Raw genomic sequence first — 22,166 nt, forward strand, 5'->3', positions numbered from 1 at the left:
GTCCAGAGACGTTTAGTGAAACAGAACCCAAGAAGAGGAATGTGTCACACAATAAATTCACAAGAAAAAAAAATCTACCTTTGGACATAATCCTTAACAGCTAACTCTATTCTTTTCTTCTAAGTAATCTAAATAGCCACCACAGTGTTTTTGTGTGTATCCTGTTGTTGAGACCAACTTAAATTTAAAGTGGACAATGTGTTCTGGTGGGGCTATTTTCTGAGTCAACAAAACAGCTAGCAAATTGTAAGGTTAACAATATTTAATAAAGTTTCGCATTCAACAATTAAGTTATACAGAGATTAGTTTACCAGAGATTAGTTTACCATCAGAGCGCTGGACCAACCCAAAGTCTCTCTTAAGAAACAGACACGGAGTGGCTCAGAGTGATACACGTGGCTAACTAGTAGAACCGCTTCTCCTCCGCATCGAAAGGAGCCAGTTCAGGTGGCACGGGCCATCTGAACTGATCTACTTTCCGGCTTTCCGGTTCCGGGTTACATGGCAGGACGCGTGGCGTGCCTCTCTGCGAATACAACTATCTTCAAATTACTTAAAAGGTTGATTTTCCCCAAAAAAGAGAGCTGACCATGCCTTCGAAGAAACCCCAGGAATACGAAGACCTCAAAAAGACTCTTGACATTATTCAAGAAACTGAAAAGTTTTATGGAATGAAGGAATTTATTTTTTGTGGTCCTCATTTCTCCTAGGCTTTTATCTTATCTTTATTTCATTGAAGGTTTCCTTCAGGTTTACTGTGTGTGGTTCCTTTGAATTTCAAAGGGGCTTCCTGAACATTGTATATGTAAAGAGGTGGTGATGCTGGAGATTCGAACTCATCCCCTTCAGGAGAAAACGGTTTTTGATCTTCTGAGGCCATTTGGTTGTAGGTCTGACTTGGATCATAAATCAATCATCTCTGAGACTGCTTCCATCCCTGGAAACCGCCACAGGCATCTGCTCACGTGTGGGGAACAAAGGTGTATTGTCTACTGGATGCTAAGAAGATCCGACCACATGGGGGGGACCACCTAGGGAGCCATTTGGTTGCGGGACCATGTCAGTCTGAAAGGTGACTTACGACGCGGGAAACGGATGCTGACTCCTAATATGGACTGACAGAAGTAGGCAGGCTCCCTGCCAGCCAATCCGAGCGTCCAGAGGAGGAGTCTGGACGCCATGCTGTGTTACGAAGGAGGAGGCTGAAACCGAGATGTTAAAACAGCTGGACGGAGGAACTTTCGCTGTTCCCAACAGGCTGACACGTTAAGACGTTTGTAATTTGGCGCTGTGTAAGCTCTGAAACTTTGGGAACCCAGATGATCTGTTTTATTTTGTTTTACTCTGTTTTTAGAAATATTGTTAGGGAATAAATTTGTTAAACTTAATCCGGTCGAATCCCGTGGTTTTCTCCTTCCTCGACTTTTTTGAACATGCAACAAGGAAAGTAATCTCAAAGCGACAGATTATATTTCCAACATTTTTGGTGACCCCTGAACGTGAAAAGTGGGGAAGGAATGCGGAATCGCAACGCGGATAAGAGGACCGATAGTGGTTTATTATGAGATTTCTGAGACTTTCGGCGAAAAGTCGGTGACGCTCCCCCCCACGTGCTTTACTTTCCTCGAGGCCTCACAAACAAAAGGTAAAGCAGGAACCTGTTCGTAAATTCTGCATTTTGATCAGGTTCTTCTCTTAGTGAATAACTCAAATTGTGGGGAAGTGAAGTATGTGGCGGCATAGCGCACCTGTATAAGTTTTGTGGTTCACCCTCCTGAAACAGCGAATTGGATAACGAGCAAATTTATGAAATTGAATCTAAGGAAATTGTGCAGGTTTTGTGTCTGTTCAGCCTGTCAAAAATTGAATAAACACTAAATTGGGAGCGTGTGATATTTGGATTACGTTAAAATTAACTAGGTTTGCGTCTGTTATTAAGCCTGTGAAGAAACCCGTTTACAAAAAACAGTGTTACTATAGGAACTAATTTTGCGCGTTTTAGGATTTTCGGAAAAACCAAGAAGGCGGCGAACTTTCACAAATTATTTTTAATGCGTAGAGAAACCACAGAGAGATTCACAATAAAAATGAAAGGTGCACTAGACAGAAGAAATGAGGAAACCGGTGAATTTTCTTTTGACGACAGACAACATGACGCTAACGACTTGACTTGACAACAGCGGTGAAAATGGCTTGAATGAGAATGAATGGAATGAAATGTATGCGATTTTGGAAAGAATGGGATGAAAAAGTGTTTGAAATCTGTGTATTTTAACTGTATTTTCCACATTTCCCTGTGTATTGTCTGCTCTATGAGCCATCTTGCTCACAGTGTGTTTACGTCACATGGACCAATGACGGAACGTTTTAGTTGCTTCGAATGTGTCGACGATTCTGATTGGGTTTGACTGTACCACGTGGTAAGCGTGACGGAGTCCTAGCCAAAATGGCGTCAACGGCTGTAATTGGCTTTGTTTGTACCATGTGGTCGGCGAGACGCGTCCCTGACGACCAAATATAACGGAACGTGCTGAACTTTTTCACGATGAAAATTTGAAGAGTTTGGGATGTAATTTGCGTTAAAATCATGGTGGGGATCGTCGTTATCGAGCGTGGTAATGACCTCGGTTGTAGTTTAAAAACAAATTTCAGTGGGTTTTCGGTTCGCTGAAAAAGGTTTTTATGTTGCACAGCGCCTCCGACGGGAGCCTCTGCCGCAACGGCGAGATCAACGTGCATGGTTGCAGGGTCTAATACATTTGGGGTAAAATAATTTTGTAATTATTTCGGTTTTCTTATTGTGAATACATGTCTCTAATTTGTTTGTATGTCCTAATAACCGCGATTAAGTTCAGCTTTGTTCGAAGAAGTATTATTGACATTTTTAATTTGTTTCATTTCGTTTTTCTGTTTGTTTTGATCTTGTGCACTGCTGTTTGAATGAGAAGCGAATGAGTGGCGGTTTTGTTTGTTTGAATCATAATCAATAGTATTTGAAAATTGTTTTCAGGATGGGGAAAAGGACGAGGTAAAGAAAAAGGGAAACGTGGTTTTTGAGGATTTGGAAGGATGTGGCAATGTAGAGACAAGAAATGTAAGGTGAAAAGCAGGAGAAATGAAAGGCATTGTAAGTGAAATGGAGGGTCTGTGGACATGGAAAGGTGTGGTAAGGAGGAGCAGGGTCTGGTAGAACAGGACAAGAGGGAACATGAATGTTAAAACGCTAGTTATGAACGATTCATTTCAGTGAAATGGTTTATTTTTGTTTGTTTAAGGTACCTAATTTGTTGTGTTATGTCTTTTACAAAAACGGTTAAAAGTTCTTGTCTTTGTATTGATTGTCTGTGTTTTAGAGTGTGAATTGTGTTTTTGCTTAAATAAGGAAAAGCTTAAATTGTGGGATTTTGTTGCTTTTAGCACTTCTCCAAATTCTTTTTGTAGGGCAGCAAGTCCTTAATGGTAAGTAAGAACAATTTGTCTTTGTTTCTTGATTAAGAGTGAATGAAAAGCTGCCAGAATGCATGTAATACAATATATTTTTCAAAGATTTTGCTCCAGGTCCGTCATTTCGGACAAAGAAAATTTTAGGGATTTTTCCCTTTGCTGGCTTTCATAACTGATCAACTGACGGTGTTGGAGACGGTGAAGACTGAACATGACTAATAAATTTCTAAATCTCTTTCCAAGCAGAAGAGCAGACCTCATAAATCTTTACACAGAAAAAATCCCGCTGCTTCAAACCCCTCCCTGCTTCGTGGGTGAGTGACAAAAGGCGCAGTAGTTTACCATCCTCCGCAGCTCACTACCTTCACAGGAGGGGGCCGTGTCAGGAATGACTGACCCTCAGGTCAGCTCCTACTCAATTGAAGGCATGAATTTACACATGAAGAATGCAGTGGAGCGTCTGGCAGGTGATAAGAGTCGATTTTAACATGCATCTGATTCATCACTGCAGAGCACATTACAGGGCAGAGGGAGAAGTTGATCAACTGAAAAAACTATTTCTATGAAACTATGGAAACATTATTTCTGGATAATAAAGGTGTTACAAATTAAAGGAAAGCAAATAACATGATGACTTTAACGTTAACACAGACTGGCAAAATTGTGTTTTTTCAGGTGTTCACTTTCCTCCCTCAATAAAATGTACAGGTTAATTTTGCCTTCAACAACTGAGCAGAGAGGAGACGGCTCATAAAGATGCAGAGGTGATGTTTAAAACGCTCTCTGATGCTTCATGGTCCACAGGTTCAGTTGATGTTGGTTCATGCTCCGTCCCCCCGGTGGTGATTCAGGTAACTGCAGGAGCACAGATTTTTAGATCTCAGTGCAGCTGAGTGACTGATGTAGATGAAGGGAGGAAGGAAACTCAGTCTGGGCTGTGGAACTATGGTGTCATTGAATATTTGTATTCTTCATGGTGTACTTTTTTGAAACCGGTTTTAAAAACTGATGGATCGCGTGGCATATGATTTAAGATAATGTTAATTTGAGTTGCATTATTATAAAACCTATCCGTCCCTGATCCATATTGCACGCTGTCACTTATAACCCCACAAGGTGTGTTGTTTGTTGCTATTGCTTTAGCACACGTTTTCTTTTGCATTCCATTAAATAAAAATAGCAGACAATTGTTCGCATTATAGTACAGAGGGGTTCATAAAATCCTTCTGGCATTTTTTAATCACTGTTTAAAGTCTCTCTGACAGAACATTATGCTATAAGAGGTTTGTGTTTTGCTAATGTAGGTTGATGACATCTGCCTGCAATTAATGAAAGATCTTCTGTTGCAGTTGTATTATTTCTTCTTGTGACCTTGCCTTTTACAGGAGCGTGGACAGGACGCCCGTTCACCTTATCGGTGCACCAAACTGTTTATTGTTTTTATGTTCTTGCTTTATATTTAATTCGTTTTATGTGTTTGTCCTGGAGCTTAGCCCCAGGCCAAGAGAGGGAGGTAGACAAAAGAGGTCTTAATGATTGAAAGAAGGACATTATTTTATTATTTCATTATTATCAGCGTTTAAATGTATTGTCTACTGTCTAGAAAGAATGTTTAAATGGTAACGCAGATTGACCATTTTTAATTGTTTAAAGCTTTGTGTGTCTGTTCATCTGATTTTCTCTCATCCACAGCAAGCATGAGTAGGTTCTACGACTGGGTCATTAGACGACAGCCCCTAATAGACTTTTTTCTTTTTCTTGAATTTGTATCTTCCCCACTTGTGTTCTTCATAAAACAGCACGAGGGGAAGCAGACCTTTGAGAAGAGAAATGTGGTTGACCCTTTCCATAATATTTGCTCTTACCCGCGCATGCGTAAATTGATTCTTGTCTCATTGTCTTTTGTGTTTTATTGTTTTTTATTTTTTAATTTCCTGACCCTAACACTAACGAAAACTTAGACCCACAGCAGAATCATCTTGGCAGAACAGTACCACAGCAATGGACACCCCAAGTCCTTTTGCAGCCGTTCTGTTGTATCAGATGTGTCACATCTCTAAAAACAGGCTTATTGAGAAGTCCATAGGAGGCCAGGTCCAAGCTTGCCAGAGCTTGTGGGACATGCAGAAGGAGGACACAAGTGTTCGAGGCCCGGAATGACCTTTTTTGGACTTTGTTGCATTTTATAAAATTGCTTACTGTTATGTTTGACAATTTTCTTTTTCCTTTTCATCTTCTGTGTAATTTTGTTCTGCTTTAACATTTCTCAATTCCCCCCCTTAATTCCAGATGTTCCTTTTCCTTACAGGAAGTGCTATTTTATTGTCTTTGTATCTTTTACTTTTTAGAATAATTTAAATTTGTATTTGTGCATTTTCTTTATTTACTATTTTATGTCTTGTTCTTTGTAAATGTCAATGTGCAAAAGATCCAATGAAGCATGAGTATCCTTAGTGACGGTCGCCGATGGGGCTCGGGGCCTTAGCAAGCATTTTTCCTGTTCAACTGAATGTTTCTTAAAGATCATTAATGCAAGCTCCACAGGTTTTTCGCTGCTAAACTCATAATTGGATCATCAACACCATTGAAATTCACATTAAGGCAAATTGGTTCTGTTATAGATTGTGAGGGCTTGAGACCACAGCTGTTTTGATTGCATGATGTGATGATGTGTTTTTATTTTTTGTGTGACCTCACTTCGTGAGGTCAAGAGAGGGAAACTGAAGGAATTTATTTTTTGTGGTCCTCATTTCTCCTAGGCTTTTATCTTATCTTTATTTCATTGAAGGTTTCCTTCAGGTTTACTGTGTGTGGTTCCTTTGAATTTCAAAGGGGCTTCCTGAACATTGCATATGTAAAGAGGTTGTGATGCTGGAGTTTCGAACTCATCCCCTTCAGGAGAAAACGGTCTTTGATCTTCTGAGGCCATTTGGTTGTAGGTCTGACTTGGATCATAAATCAATCATCTCTGAGACTGCTTCCATCCCTGGAAACCGCCACAGGCAACTGCTCACGTGTGGGGAACAAAGGTGTATTGTCTACTGGATGCTAACAAGATCCGGCCACATGGGGGGGACCACCTAGGGAGCCATTTGGTTGCGGGACCATGTCAGTCTGAAAGGTGACTTCCGACGCGGGAAACGGATGCTGACTCCTAATATGGACTGACAGAAGTAGGCAGGCTCCCTGCCAGCCAATCCGAGCGTCCAGAGGAGGAGTCTGGACGCCATGCTGTGTTACGAAGGAGGAGGCTGAAACCGAGATGTTAAAACAGCTGGACGGAGGAACTTTCGCTGTTCCCAACAGGCTGACACGTTAAGACGTTTGTAATTTGGCGCTGTGTAAGCTCTGAAACTTTGGGAACCCAGATGATCTGTTTTATTTTGTTTTACTATGTTTTTAGAAATATTGTTAGGGAATAAATTTGTTAAACTTAATCCGGTCGAATCCCGTGGTTTTCTCCTTCTCGACTTTTTTGAACATGCAACAAGGAAAGTAATCTCAAAGCGACAGATTATATTTCCAACAGGAACAAGTGTCGGCTAAGCTAACGCCACTTTGGGAAATGATGGAAGAGTTCCGAAGATTTCGGGCTCAAAACGAGCAGCGAGAAAACCGGGTCGAGATTCTGGAGAAAAGACTGGACGATGTGGATCAGCAAGTAAGGATGAATAATGTCATTCTCACTGGATTACCAATCAAGCCTCGAGCGATACTGACAGCAGGAGCAAGCACTGCTAATGCTAGCGCTAGCGTAGCTAGCAGTGCTAATACGGAGATCGGTGCAGTGTCTTTGGAGCAGCAAATACATTCATTTCTCACATCTAAAGGGATGGCTGAATGAAGGATATGGACCTGAATCTAATGTCTGCAGACATAACATCGAAGAGAACTATTAACTCTGTTTTGAACCCAGAAGAATGGCTGTTATCAGTAAAAGAAGAAATACCAACCTTGGACAATCGACAGTTATGGACCCTTTTTACTTTTCCCCTACAGCATTACTTTATTATAAAAAATAAAATAAAAATAAATAAATAAAAATACAAAAAAAATATTTAAAAAAAGTAAAACAAATGATTAATCACTTATTGAAAATTGTTAAATTGATTGACTTTTAATGATATTACTTCACTTTCTCCAAAAACTGATAAATTGATTCAAAAATCATTCCTAATGTAGCATAATTTTGCACATGTTTTTATCTTTTGATACTTGATGTAATTTTGCTATGAAAATTCCTGAAACAGTGTTGTCTATTTTACTGATATAGTATTATGTTTTATTCATATGAATGGTTTTTATAAGTAACATAATCTGCATATATTTCAGATGACTGATCTGCATTTGCCATGTTGTTTTCTAACATAGTTATTTTTGACGTAATACTTAAGTAATTCATCTTTGTCATGTGCTTTATCGATATCTTATGATTTTTAATTCTGTCTGATAAAAACCGGGAACCGGATATTGATAAATCATGTAATAAAATGGTTATAGTATAAAGGGGTGGGATTATATGAGTTTGCTTCCTTCCACTCCCTTTATATATATGAATATGAAAACTTTATTAATCCCAACAAGGAGAAACTCAGTTCCAGTACATCTCGATGAAGAAGGTCAGACAAACAGCACAGGATACACACACACATCTCGAGAGGTTACTGAGGTCAATGCAGCCGAGCGCCTTAGATGACCTGCGCCGGCGCACCTTTGTATAGCATGCAGATGGACCACGAAGAGGGCCGGGGGTTGGGTTTGGTGACAAAAAAAAGTCGTATCCCTACACTGCGTACAATGTGTTGATACAAGAAAAAAAACTACACCGTTTAAACACAAATAGCACATATTCAGACAAAGACACAGTACATAAGGCTCAGGGGGGAAACGGTGGTGGACGGGAGTGGGGGGCCCCCCATGAGTCTGTCCATCAGGTGCAGCTCCGTGAGCCAGGCACATCTTCCGGGCAGCTCACAGAGGAGGTAGGGAGGGGGTTGGGAAGCCGAGGACAAGCAGGGAGGGGGTGAGTTGCAGTTATCAACCCTCAAGAACCGCTGCTGTAGTCCACTCTGTAGAAGCGGCTTTGTTTTGGTGGAGCCAAGGACAGTTGTCCATAGCTCCTTCGGGGAGTCTGATTAGATAAAATACTTTTGGGCGCCAGCAGGTTGTTTGTACTGCCGGCAAAGTCCTTGACTGGCTCTTCGCTTTGTGTGAGGCAGAGATTGATCCGAATGAGAAGTGGGTGAATTTAGCCCAGTCTTCCCTCAAATCCGGGCAGAAACTTGCTCCAAGGTGGCATCCATCTTCCGCACAAGTTCAGGGGTCTCAAGCAATCTGCTTAAGTGGGCAAGACAAGCACAGAGCTTTTGATCCGCTTGTGAAAGTTTCTCATTCTGAGTCTCTCCTCCCCGAAAAATCTTTCCCAGGAGCTTTGATTGATTGCCTCTCTCCATCTTCTGCTCCCAGACCGCCTGATAAATTAGAAATCCTCCGATCCCAATTACGAGGAATCCAATTATCAGAAATCCAAATAGGTACACGTCCTCGACATCCTCCACAGACAGCTGGGCCTGGCACACCAGCCTCCACTTGCCCCATGGATCGATGGTGTATCCAGCCGCGTGGGTGCCGTCCGGGCAGGAAGGGTCCGCTTTCCCGTTCCTTAGTGTGGAAAATACTTTGTCAATCGAATTTAGAGACCAGCTGATCAGATCCATTTTCAGAGCGAGAAAAGCAGCGGCTTCAGAAGGGTGAAGAATGCACCTCTCGGGCAGACAGGACAAAAAAGCCTTGGGGAAGGGCTGACACAGGAGGAGCGAGAGGAAAACACGTCTGTCCTTGACGAGAGTCAGAAAGCAAAGTTTCAAGCAATAGTTATTAATGTCTAATTATCCTAAGTATGATTAGTTACTGTATGAATGTATAACTGATGTTTATATTGCTGTTGTGTATTATTTCTACTTAATTGCTTGAAATAAACCATTTCAAATCAAAAAATCAAAATCTAGTCCGGATGCTTCCTAAACGCCTACCTGGAGAGGTGTTACGGGCATGTCCCACTGGGCAGAGGCCCCGGGGAAGACCCAGGACATTTTGCAGAGACTACGTCTCTCGGCTGGCCTGGGGGGTCCCCCCAGAGGAGCTGGAGGAAGTGGCTGGGGCGAGGGAAGTCTGGGCATCTCTGCTTAGACTGCTGCCCCCGCGACCCGATCCCGTATAAGCGGAGGAGGATGGATGGATGGATGGATGGATGGATGGATGGATGGATGCATGGATGGGTTCTACATAGTAATCATGTTTCCATGTTTGAGTTCATGAGATCATCCCTGAAAGAGTCTCAGCTTCAGCTCCCTTGATGACGGACGTTTCAGCAGTTTTTTCAACTCTCTCTGACCGAGTTTGAAAGCTTGCTGACCTACGTTAACCTGGGAGGGAAAAATAAAACCAGGGGACCTGATTTATAATTATCGTCTCGATGAAACTAAAAAATATCAACGAGTGAGCACTGAAGTCCACGCTCAGCCTCCCTCCTGGTAATGTTGACTGGAGTTGAATTATGCAACAATTTTTCGGGATGGATTTGAAATACAAAAACGCAATCCCCTCATTGCATTTTCGTATTAATTATGTTACAGAATAAGCTATGTTGAAGTAGAAAGAGTAAAAGCATTTTGAGGGATTTTATTTTAGGGTCAATAGATGCAGTTACATCCTGAAATTGAAAAAGCATTTCTGTTAATCCATTTTAACTGTAAAATTAGATATTTCTAATTGAATTTTGCTACACATTTACAAGAGAAACTTTTTGAAAATGAAATGTCATACCATTTTCTCTATTGTTTTAATTAAGTGAAAGAATCAGCGATGTTGAAGAAGAAAAAGAAAAGCTCTTTGGCCAATTGATTTTTCATTTTATTTTGGAGTCAAAAAATACAGCTTTAAAAATGAAAAAGAATTTCTGGTATTTACTTTAATTTTTATTTATACCACAGAAAAACATCCATAGCTAACTACGCCCCTAAGGACGTCCCCATGTTTGGATCAGTTGTCTATATGTTCGATGTACTGCAAAGGGGGTCCGGAGGACGCCCGGGAGGACGGCCGGGAGGCCTGGTGCGTCCAGCCAGCAAACGGTAGGCGGCTCGGGCTCAGAGTCTGGGAAGACCAGCTCGGGCCCGGCGTCTGGAGCAGGGGGCTCGGGCCATGCGTCTGGAGCAGGGAGGGGGTTCGGCTTGGGCCAGGCATCTGGAGCAGGGGGCTCGGGCCAGGCGTCTGCAGCAGGGGGCTCGGGCCAGGCGTCTGGAGCAGGGAGGGGTTGGGGTGCATCCGGCACCTCCCTGTCCAGCACCCCCTTGCCCAGGACCTTCCTGAGAGCAGGGACGGGTCGGGGTGCGTCCGACACCCTTCTGGACGGTAGCAACGACGGCGGCCCCTCCTCACAGCCAAACAACTCCAATGAAGAGGGGATCTGTGACCAATCTAGGGTCCACCAGAAACTGGTCCGTTCTGCCTCCTGGCAGGCCCTCTCTGCTGGGTACAGGTATGACTGCCCCATAATGTTACGAGAGAGGGGATGTGGAAGTATCCAGACCCAGAGCGGAGGGGGAGACAGGAGGTTTCAGGGAAAACAGGAACTTTAATAAACTAAAACAGGCTAACGAAACCAAAAACCACTGCAGAGCAGGCTAGAAGAACTCAAAACTCGAAATACACTTGAAACACTAGAAACATGGGAACAATAACTTATGGAGCAGCACAGGAGGAAGGGAATGACAGGACTTAAATACATACAGGACTGACGAGACACAGCTGAACACAAACAGGACTGATGGGAAAAGGTAAAACTCAAAACCAACACAAAACAGGGAAACCTACAAAATAAAATAGGAAGTGACTCAAACCAAGACAAAAGCAAAGAAACCAAAACCGTGACAATTTTATGTAAGCCAACCCTAACTTTTAACTCTTTAAATTGTATTTCAGTTTAATATGTTTAAAATTTAGTTTGGTATTTTCTTTGGTGTTGTGACTTTTCTGCTGAAATTTTGTCATTTTTAGCAAACATGTCAAGGTCAACTACTCATCAGTGCCCTCACTGCATGGCTTGGATTAACTGGGCAAATCAAAGATGCACAAAAAATAAAACGTTCCTTCTGTAATGCAAAATTGTCAGATTTTTCTGAATGGTGTTTGCAGTCTGAAAGATGCATAGGTTTTTCATTTTAAACAACTTCTATTGTTTTACCTGATGCTTCTGATCTCTGTTTTGAGTTTGGAAATAAAAGGAAAAAAAGTAAAGATAAAAGCATTGTGTTAAACGTCACAGATTATCCAAACTGATTTAATGCAGCTATTTATTAGCAATGATTGGTCAGTCTACATTTCTATGACAACAACTCTATCCATCAGTAGTGAGCACATTAGAAGGCCACACCCCTTCCACTGAAAGCAGGCTTGGGAGAATATATTAATGAAACACTTTGAAGTTTATTGCATCTGATTAGTCAGTTTATAACTGGAATAACTTGCACTACAGCAAAGAAATATCATGAAGAAAAATTAGGACTAGCGAGTAAATAAAAAGTAGTAGAGCCAAAATGGTTCTTCTGGCAAACATAACTGAGTAATGGCTGTTGATGGATGGATGGATGGATGGATGGATGGATGGATGGATGGATGGATGAATGGATGGATGGATGGATGGATGGATGGATGGATGGATGGATGGATGGATGGATGGATGGATGGATGGATGGATGGATGGATGGATGGATGGATGGATGGATGGATGGATGGATGGATGAATGAATGGATGGATGGATGGATGGGAATCATGAGAAGACGAAAAAATGCTGCTGATATAAGATTGTATTTATGATGTAAAAAGATGCTGGGCGGTCCACAAGTTCCTTGCTCCTCTCTGTTCTGATCCGTGCACTTGAAGACAAATAGATACATGGACGTCTTTGTTTTTCCTGTCTGAGCTCAAAACTTAACAGCTGCATTGATCCAAAATATCTTGCCATTTTTGTAGCACCAGTTATATTATGTTGGGTTTTTTAGAGGCTAGTGGGAGAACATTTGGATAATGGAAAGTTGGAGTGGTCTTAATGCGCACCTAATGATCAACAATTTAGAGTTAAATGTCTAATGACATTTTATCTTTAAAAAGGTTCCAAAGGTTGGAGCAGATCAGAGGAATATTAGACAACTGAATTTCACTTTATTTAAAGACAAGATGTACAACACAGAGACAGAGAACCGTCCTCAGTAGTATTTTTAATTTGCTTAAAAGTCATTTTCTAAAAATCAATATATGTTTTTTGGGTACCAACATTTCAATACATAAAATTTGTTAAGCCCTCAATGTGTCCCTATTTTTAAATGTAACACACTTTTTTCAATCTTTTATCGTTTTTACTTGAAAAAAACTTCTTAAAAGTAATCGAAGTGCAGTTGGTCTTTTTAAGTTAATAACAAGTACATTGTGGTTGATCAAGCACCTTGGTACCGTTTTTTGTGATTCACTGTAGCCCAAACCTAAATATATGCAGTTTAACTGTAAACATGAAGCCCCAACAAAAAAACAAAAACAATTTGGCTAGCTCAAAGAATGATTTTGTCACTAAATGTCACACTTTTTTATTGAAGTGTTACATACAGATTAAAAAATTTGATGTACTGTTTCCATTGTGTAAAATGTTGTAGATAATTTTAACCTTATTGTTTTGTTCTCTAGTGTGAAAAACTGTTTAGCTTCAAGGCTAGGCAAACGGTTCATCAAAAAAAAATTCGAACCAGTGCAGCAAAATGGGCCCAAAAATTCAAATTCAAATTCAAATTAATTTTATTTATAAAGCACCTTTCATGTCAAACAGACAGCTCAAGGTGCTTTCCATAAAAAAACAAAAAAGAATACAATAAAACCAATCCCTGCACATGTTATCAAATAATTAAATAAGCCCCTGATAATAAAATACACCAAAACAAGCACAAATAAAAGAGAAATGACAGAGCTAAAGAAAAGAAGAACCCAAAAGGCGCTGTCCGCCCTGTCTTCCTGGCCGGGGTGTCAACATATGCAGCACAAGCACAACTCATCCCCAGCACCTCCCACCCCAGAGACCCCCACGAGGCCTCGTCATGGATTTTTGCCTTGACCCGGGACCCTCAGCAGGCCCGCGCCTGAGGATCTAATGGCTCTGGAAGTTCATAAGCTTAAGCCAGTCTGATATAAAAGAAGGACCAGGACCATGGACACTCTTAAAAACTAATAAAATACTATTAAAATCCATCCTGAAGCTGGCAGGGAGCCAGTGCAGAGATTTTAAGATTGGTGTAATGTGCTCCCTCTTCAAGTTTTCCATTTAAAGGCGTACAGCAGAGTTCTGGACTAGCTGCACGCGATTAAGAGTGGTTTTCTTTACACAACAAAGGACGACATTACAGTAATCTAATCTTGAATTAATAAAAGCATGAATTAAGATTTCAGCACTGGCTCTACAGAGAAAGGGTCTCACTTGGGCGATATTTCTCAGATGGTAAAATGCAGTCTTAGTTACTTGATTCACGTGTTGGTCAGAGCTCAGATCTGCATCTAGCCCTTGTGCTATCCTAGATGACCCCACCCTTACATTGACGTGTTCTCCCTACCATGACAAAGGTGGACAAAGGTGGAAAGATTTCATATAATCCATGGACACCAGTGAAGATCACAAATCATTGAAGAAAAAAGGTTCAGCACACTATCTGGTGGGTCTAGATGACCCAACTCCCAACGTTAAAGTGCCTAGGATAGCACAAGGGTTACAATATCACTGAGGTTCCTTACTGTATCACATATATTCATAAAGTGGGTTGACAGATAAAATTTGACCTAATCTCTCTCAGCTTCAGAATCGATAACCAAGACTTCAGTTTTGTCCTGATTGAGCTGCAAAAAGTTGTCTTCCATCCACATTTTAATATCTAAAATGCAGTTTAAAAGGCTGTCCAGGGGTCCAGCGTCATCAGGAGACACAGCTACATATAGTTGAGTGTCATCAGCATAGCTATGAAAGTTAATGCCGTGTCTCCTAATGACATCACCAAGCGGAAGCATGTAAAGATTAAAATCTGTGGGACCCAGGATGGAGCCTTGAGGCACCCCACAAGTCAGTTTGTGCTTTCCAGATGAGAAATCATTTGAATTAACAAATAAAATCTCCGTTTGTGAGGTAGGATTTAAACCAATTAAAAGCTGTCCCGGTAATTCCAACCATGTCGTGAAGTCTGTCTAAAAGGATAGAGTGGTCAACTGTGTCAAAGGCTGCACTCAGGTCCAGTAAGACTAAAACAGATTTTATCTTCATGTCAGTCAGCAATGGACCTAAGATCATTTAAGACCTTGACAAGTGCCATTTCCCTTGAGGGATGAGATCTAAAACCAGACTGAAACTTTTCTAAAATGTTATTTTCATTAATAAAATCATTCAGTTGAGTAAAAACAAGCTTTTCTAAAATTTTACTTAATAATGCCAGGTTGGATACCGGCCGGTAGTTGTTTAGATCGGATATATCTAAACCACTCTGCTTCAGACTGGGTCTCACTATAGCAGTTTCTAGGGTTGCAGGGAAGACTCCAGTCTGAAGAGAGCAGTTCAAGATATTTAGTAATTCCTCCTCACACGATGTGAAAACTGACTTAAAAAGTGACGTGGGGATGGGATCAAGAGAACAAGTTTGGGGTTTCATTTGGGACATCACTTGTCGTAGCGCTGCAGCATCAATCAAGACAAAACTGTCGAGCGTTTTCTTACTGATAGGAGGACATGCAGTAGAAAGGTCAACACGGGGTCGTAGATTCCTCCCCTGTAGGATAGATGATCTAATGTCATCTATCTTAGCGGTAAAGTGGGCTGGAAAACTCCTCACAGGTTTTACTGCCAAAGGTGGATGGTGGGCCAGAGATTGGATTGATTATTTTATCAATTGTGGCAAAGAGTATTTTTGGCTTTGACTGATTTTCTGCTATGTACTTTGAAAAGTAGTCTTGCCTTGCATTTTTTAATAGAGTTATTGTGATGTATTAGAGTGTTTTTAAAAATTTGGTGATGTAAAACCCTTAAGAAAGGAGGCCAACATTTTTGACAACTCTGCAGTTACAGTAAGTCTTAATACTAAGTTCCACTGCAGTAATACAGAGATGTATTTTGAGCTGCCAAAATACAGCTCTGAATTCCACATTTGATAATTATCAAGATCTTATTCTTTTACCCTCAATTTATTACCATAATTAAAAGGCATTTATTATCACCGACTTGTATTTTTGACAATTGTCTGTTCAACACACAGTCCCATAACTTGTTTTGAGCTACAGGTTTTTTTTTAATGAAATTGGCAGCCGGTGTAGATGAACTGTTGTAAACTCTCTAAAAGTAAAGGCGGTCAAATTTTTTGGGAAAAATCATTGGTGTGGTCATGAATGCAGATGGCGGCGATCCGGCGGCCTTCAGTCAGGCAGGGATTATGTCATTACCAAATCAGGCGGCAGCTGGGCAGCCACAGGGTGGTGGCGTGTAAAAGTCTCCGGATGGAGGCTGTCCATATAAAGTGCCACTGATAAGCAACCACGCTTTAGCTTAGGGCAATGTTCCCTGCGCAATCGCGCACTACTTGCAGGATTTCAAGGGTCAATGTCCTCACATGCTTTTATTATAACCCTGCTCTTCTAATTCCTGATCACCTGGATCAGGTGTGTCCAGCGAATCAAAACGCCAGAAGAGGCCAGTACAGGATTTCATGGAATACAAGCAGGAATGTGGTTATAGGTGCCCACCCCTGCCTCAGTTAAAATGTAAAACAAATTATTTTAAATGCAGATAGTTCCAAGCAATGAAGGTTGCACGTTTTATCCAAGCAGGATTTTTCACAACAGGTCTTTACCAATTAAATATGAAAATTTTGGGGAAGACATGTAATTAGATTTGGTTTAGTTTGCTATATAGGCTCTTTTATCTTCTATTTCCTTTCACAAGCCTAAGTGCACACCAATAAGTCTATTTACATGTGTTTATAGTTTATAATTGCTATTATTATTATTATTATTTAGTCACTGTTTATTGTTTATTTATTAATTAGTCACTGTTTCAGCTCGAGAAACCTGAGGCCCTGGGATTTACCCTCCTACTTTTGTAAGAAAAAAATTAAACCAGGACAGAGGAAATGGACAGCACAGCTCCAGTGCCCATTTGATCTTCCATCCAAGGTCCACCATGTCCTTGAAAAAATTGTCATACTTTTTGAGGGGTTGTTGGAAGGTATGCAATCTTACTTATACCCTCATGTCCATTAGATCCCTTTTTACCTATAGAGATTCCAAAGTATTGCATGACATTTTGTTAATTGATTAGAATGCGTGTCTGTCTTTCAAAAAACAAGGAATTCTGACCTCTGTCCATCAGAGGGTGATATAAGTGATCAAATAAATGATCAACTCAGAGAGATGGAGACTCGGATGAAGAGCCAGGAAAGGGAATGGAAAGTGCAAGGGGGAAAAGCAGAGAGAGAAGTAGAATGAGAGCAAGAAGAAGAATCGACACAGGCAGACCCAGAATCAGAGCAAGGGGACTTGTCACAGGGTTTAGAAGCAATGATAGAGGGCAAGTTTGCTCAAGAAAAAGAAAAACAAAAAGAAGAAGCCAATTCAAGTGCATGTTTATAGTGCAACAATGGCTTCAGCTCCTTAGCCTTAAGCTGTTTTTCTTATTTTCATCAAGACAACAATAAAAAGATCTTCCAGTTTTGTTTTGTTTTTTTCCTCTCTGGGTTAATGCTTCAACTGGGCCACAGAGAGCCGGAAGTAATGTTTAAAACAGTCGTAACCCAGGCGCTGCTCTCGCTGCAGGAGTAAAGTGCATCTGGAGAGACTGAGTGATCTGGTAAACCCAGACACGGTGACGTGCTTGGCAGCGCCTCTGTAGAGCTCCCCAAAACATATAAACTCAAGCCACTGGCTCAACATCATCCATGTTTTCCATAATGTGGCAATGAATGAAGTCTAGAAAAATGTTGGCGGTTGCTCCGCAGTCATGGCGTCAAGGCGTCAAGCAGTAAATTTGAAAATAATAGTATAGAGGCAGCAGAATCAAATTTGAATCGCGAATCGCATCCGGTGTGAATACTTTAAAATTGAAATTGTAGGACTGTTTGTGTTTAAATGATGTTGGCACTTAATATAATGACCATGCGCCCAAAATGATTGTGTTTTAACCTAAATTTTTTAAGAACTTCTGAGAGCCTAACTACCTCAGTACCACAGTATTTACATTTTCACATTAACTGGACAAACAACAAATACAAAGAATAAAAATGAAAACGAGTATTTAAAATGACTACACAGCATCTTTGTGAGACCTAAACATTGTTAAATGTACTTACCAAATACTATCCACACTCGAGTACACAATTACATGGGTAAAAAAAATCTATAAAAAGTAAAAAAGAAATGAGAGAATTCAGGAAAAAGTATTAGTCTCTCACTACATGTAAAACAGATTTTATATTTGCTGTTTTTCTGTTTTATTTTGTGAGCTGGTAAATTGGATTTTTATTTCCAGCTGCTTCTGCATCCCTGCTCCGTCCATTGCTGTACCAGCAAACAGCAAAGGAAATGCACTTTGCTGCTTCTGAAATTGGGGATGTTAAAGTGATTGGTACATATATGTTTTAAAAAGAGACATACACAGGCATAATGTTTTGGTGCTAAACCCTGAGGGAAAAAAATGTTGCCATCCCCCCTTCTGATACCACCCTGTGGCAACCACTCATGTCGCCCATTCAAGAACAGCTTCTATTCACTGCTAGTTGAGAAAACACCAAAAACACAATTTTTATTGGAGTGGGTCTTTCAATAAAGCCTACCACTTAAAAATTAGTACAAAAAACAAAGAAAGAAAGAAAAATCGAACAAATGTGTACACTGAATCCAAACAGCAGAAGGGCATGGATAAAATCCACCAAAAGCTAATTACCAAGACAAACATGAGGTGCAAAACTTTTCTAGCCTTGTAGCAAATGGTCTTCAAATTTTTACTCTTAAATGGCAAATATGGTCGCATTTGGAGCATGTCTTCATTTTGGACACCATCTTTGTCTTTGGAGTGTTTTTCTTCCTCTTTTCTCGTCTCTGTAAACTGATGCTGCCTTTGATCCTTAGCCACTACCCACAGCCTTGTTGAGTTATTGATTGAGATGATGTAAACAAATTCATTTTGATGCAGATTTGTTCCCTTTTTTTCCTCTCTCAGTTAAAGAAAACAATCCAGTAATCCCCAATAAAATATGTTACTATTATGAAAAAAAATATATTTATTAACTTGGTAGCAGCAGTTTGTCTATTGTGTGGTCTGGAATCATAAGTGTTGAGTCTAATCCCCTCCCCCACACCTAGCTGCTTTTCCTTTTAAGGTCAGACAACCTGTTCTCTATGGAGCCCCAAATTGTTCATAATTTTTAAAAAAAAATATGACCTTGTGCAATCACAATCAACCAATTAATCTCTGATAAATACATGAAAAGATTGTGAAATTGTGAAAAATCTGCAGACAGATTTTAAATTATATTACTAAATATATTTCATCTTGCTTTAAACACCTGTTCATTATTTTAAACTGCATTTTTAAATATTCAATTTTATTCATGTTGGATATTATTATAATTCTATGGCTTTTTTTGGAAACTTGGATTTCTAAAACAATATTTTCCAAAGTTGCTTTGTTTTTATTTCACATTGCTGTTTTTAGAATGACTTATTTATTTTGTAATGATCTTTTTTTAGCAGAAAGAGTCTGTCTGACAATCAAACCAGACGAGGTGGAGACACCTTTGAGATTGGCTACTCCCTTACTCAGACATAAGCAGCAGCACCCTAATTACATCGATCGAAGTCGCTTCAGCGAACTTGACGGTGCAATGCACTCCCCTCAACACTAGGTGGGAGTATGCACCTCAAGACATCGACAGTGTTGCCAAATTGAGCAGTTTTCCGCACCATTGGGTGGTTTTGGTTCTTAATTTGCTGGTAAAAATGGCTATGGGTGGGTAGGCATAATTTGGGCGGTTTTAGGGTCAGTTCTGCGTTGTTTTTTTTCTCATGAAGATATATCAGTGAACTAAGTAAAGCTGGGTGGCTGTTGGAGTTCCTCTAATCTTTTATGTACTGAAGCTCCATCAACGCACGGCAGATGCTTAATGGCCCTGGGCTCTGTCATATAACCTGTTGTTGGCGGTTTGTCGCCCCACCTGTCCAAAATTGTGTCCTTTAAAGGTTGACTCCACGGTGGGAGGAGCTACCAGCTAATGTTTTTAGGCTGATCGCTACATGAAGCGGTGTCTGTGTTTATCATACTTACAATGCATGGAATACACGGATAATTTTGAGATCAGGTTTATTCATTTTGAAGAGTTCATGTTTCCATGTTTGAGCTCATGAGAACGTTCAGAGATTCACACACAATTGGTTGATTGTGTGATTGCACAAGGTGATTGCACAAGGTCATTTTTATTTTTTTAATTTTGAACAATTTGGGGCTCCATAGTTTACATCCTCTGCAGTTGCAAGTTGCTCAACCCCACCCCACCCCCACACGCTTTCCTTCAATGTTTTCTGCACAGAGATCACATAATATTCTCATTGCAGCAGCAAACTGACATGATATTAGGGGGACCCTAGTACATACCAACTGTGCATGGAAATGTGCCTTTTTGTCTAGAAAACCAGCAGGAGAAAAACCAATGGCAGGGGATACAAGATATTACCACACATATTGCTGGTAGAACTGAGACGACTTTTATTCAAGCTGGGGATCACACTGATATGATATAGTTGGGGTAATTGTTAGAACACTTGCCATGACATTTGTGGTATCACTAATAGTTTAAAAAAAACGGCCTCTAAACTGCTTTGCCGAGTCTGCAAAACAAGCTAGCCACTCAAGTACGACACAAACTGACTAATTTGCTGGTTCAAATAAAGCCACGAGGTATTGTTCTGACTAGTACCTTCGTGGTCCAATGTGAAATAAGAATACATAAAAAAATAATTAAAATGAATAGTCAAAAAGGCATTTCCACCCACAGAACTTTGGCTCACTGGATATTTTCTCTTTTTGGACCATTCTATGTAAACCCTAGAGATGGTTTTGGGTGAAAATCACAGCAGATCAGCAGTTCGGAAATACTGAGACCAGCCCAACTGGCACCAATTACCATGCCACTTTCAGAGTGATCACCTTTCTTCCTCATTTTGATGCTCGGTTTGAACTGCAGCAGATCATCTTGACAATGTCTACATGCCTAAATGCATTGAGTTGCTGCCATGTGATTGGCTGATTAGAGGTTTCCTCAGGTCTTCCTCCAGGCCTCCCTCTAGCTGGTTGCATCCACAGCTCGGCTTGTCTCTATGGGGTTAGAGCAGGGGTGTCAAACATACGGCCCGCCCAGTAATAAAGAGTAAAAATCATAAGGATGTTTAGAAAAAAGCAAGTTTCTAGTCCATTCCTGTGGCGAGTTATATTTTAAAGAAATAAAGGAAATGTGCAATTCCGCCACTAGGGGGAGCAAACGAAAAGCAAAACAGGTGAAACAGCTTATCTCTACAGGTGTCAAAAGCGAAACCTAACAGCTATGCGTCTGGGTAAGATGCAGTTTGGTTCCCCACGAGTCTCACCGCTGTTACATTGCTATAAGAATGATCAGCAGTAATGACCTAATGACCCTAATGACCAAAATGTTGTCAAAAAGAAAAAAAAGGTTGAGGTGGAGTGCCGAGCTTTCCAGGAAGAATTGACAAAGTTTTGTTTGTTCACAGAGCTAAATGCAAAATCTGCATTCTTGGTATGTTATCAAGAGGTCGCAGTTCTCAACGAATATGACATTCAGCACCACTATGAGACTCACTATAGTTGAGTTGAGAAAAGTGAAGATTTACCAACTACTAGCTGGACTGACAAAATAACCGCCTGCATTTACTGCAGCAGTGACTCCAGTGATGGAACAGTGACTGACACCTTATTTCAAACAAGTTGTAGCAAACATCCAAACCATTTTCGGGTGGTGAAATAATTGAAAAATGCTGAAGGCTGCAGAAGTCTTGTGCCCCAAAAAGCAGTCGACCTTTGGTAACATAAGTCTGTCAAGAAATACAATTGCAGATACAAAATGTCTGAGGAGACTTGGGCACCACATGAAGGAATCCAGTTATTTATTGTATTTTCGGTTGCAATTGATGAAAGCAATGACATCATAAATACAGCTGTGCATATTTATTAGAAGTGTTATACAGACCATCACAGCAGAGTTTCTTGAGATGATCGACACAACAACAGCTGATGACATAGTCAGCTCTCTAGTTACTCCGCCAGACTATGTCTGAGTGAACTGGTCACGTAATGTCAGTCTGGTCACTGATGGCGCCCCATTAAAGGTCAGGAAGCAGGTGATGCCACAAAATTCAGGCAACCAACCAGGAAAAGATTCTTGGACCTTTCATTGTGTTTTGCACACTTGAATGACACTAAATGTCTTTCTGCACAGGATATGAATCCTGATATTGATGGCTTGGTGAAGTTTTAGGAGAAAAAGGGAGATTAACTCCAAATTCTCATTTTCACAAATGTTTGCAAGTTTAACTTAGTTTAATATTTCATTGAGTTGCACATTTACATTCTAGGCAGGGTGTTTCA

The sequence above is a fragment of the Oryzias latipes genome, chromosome 18, assembly GCF_002234675.1.
Source record: "Oryzias latipes chromosome 18, ASM223467v1".
Taxonomy (NCBI): Eukaryota; Metazoa; Chordata; class Actinopteri; order Beloniformes; family Adrianichthyidae; genus Oryzias; species Oryzias latipes.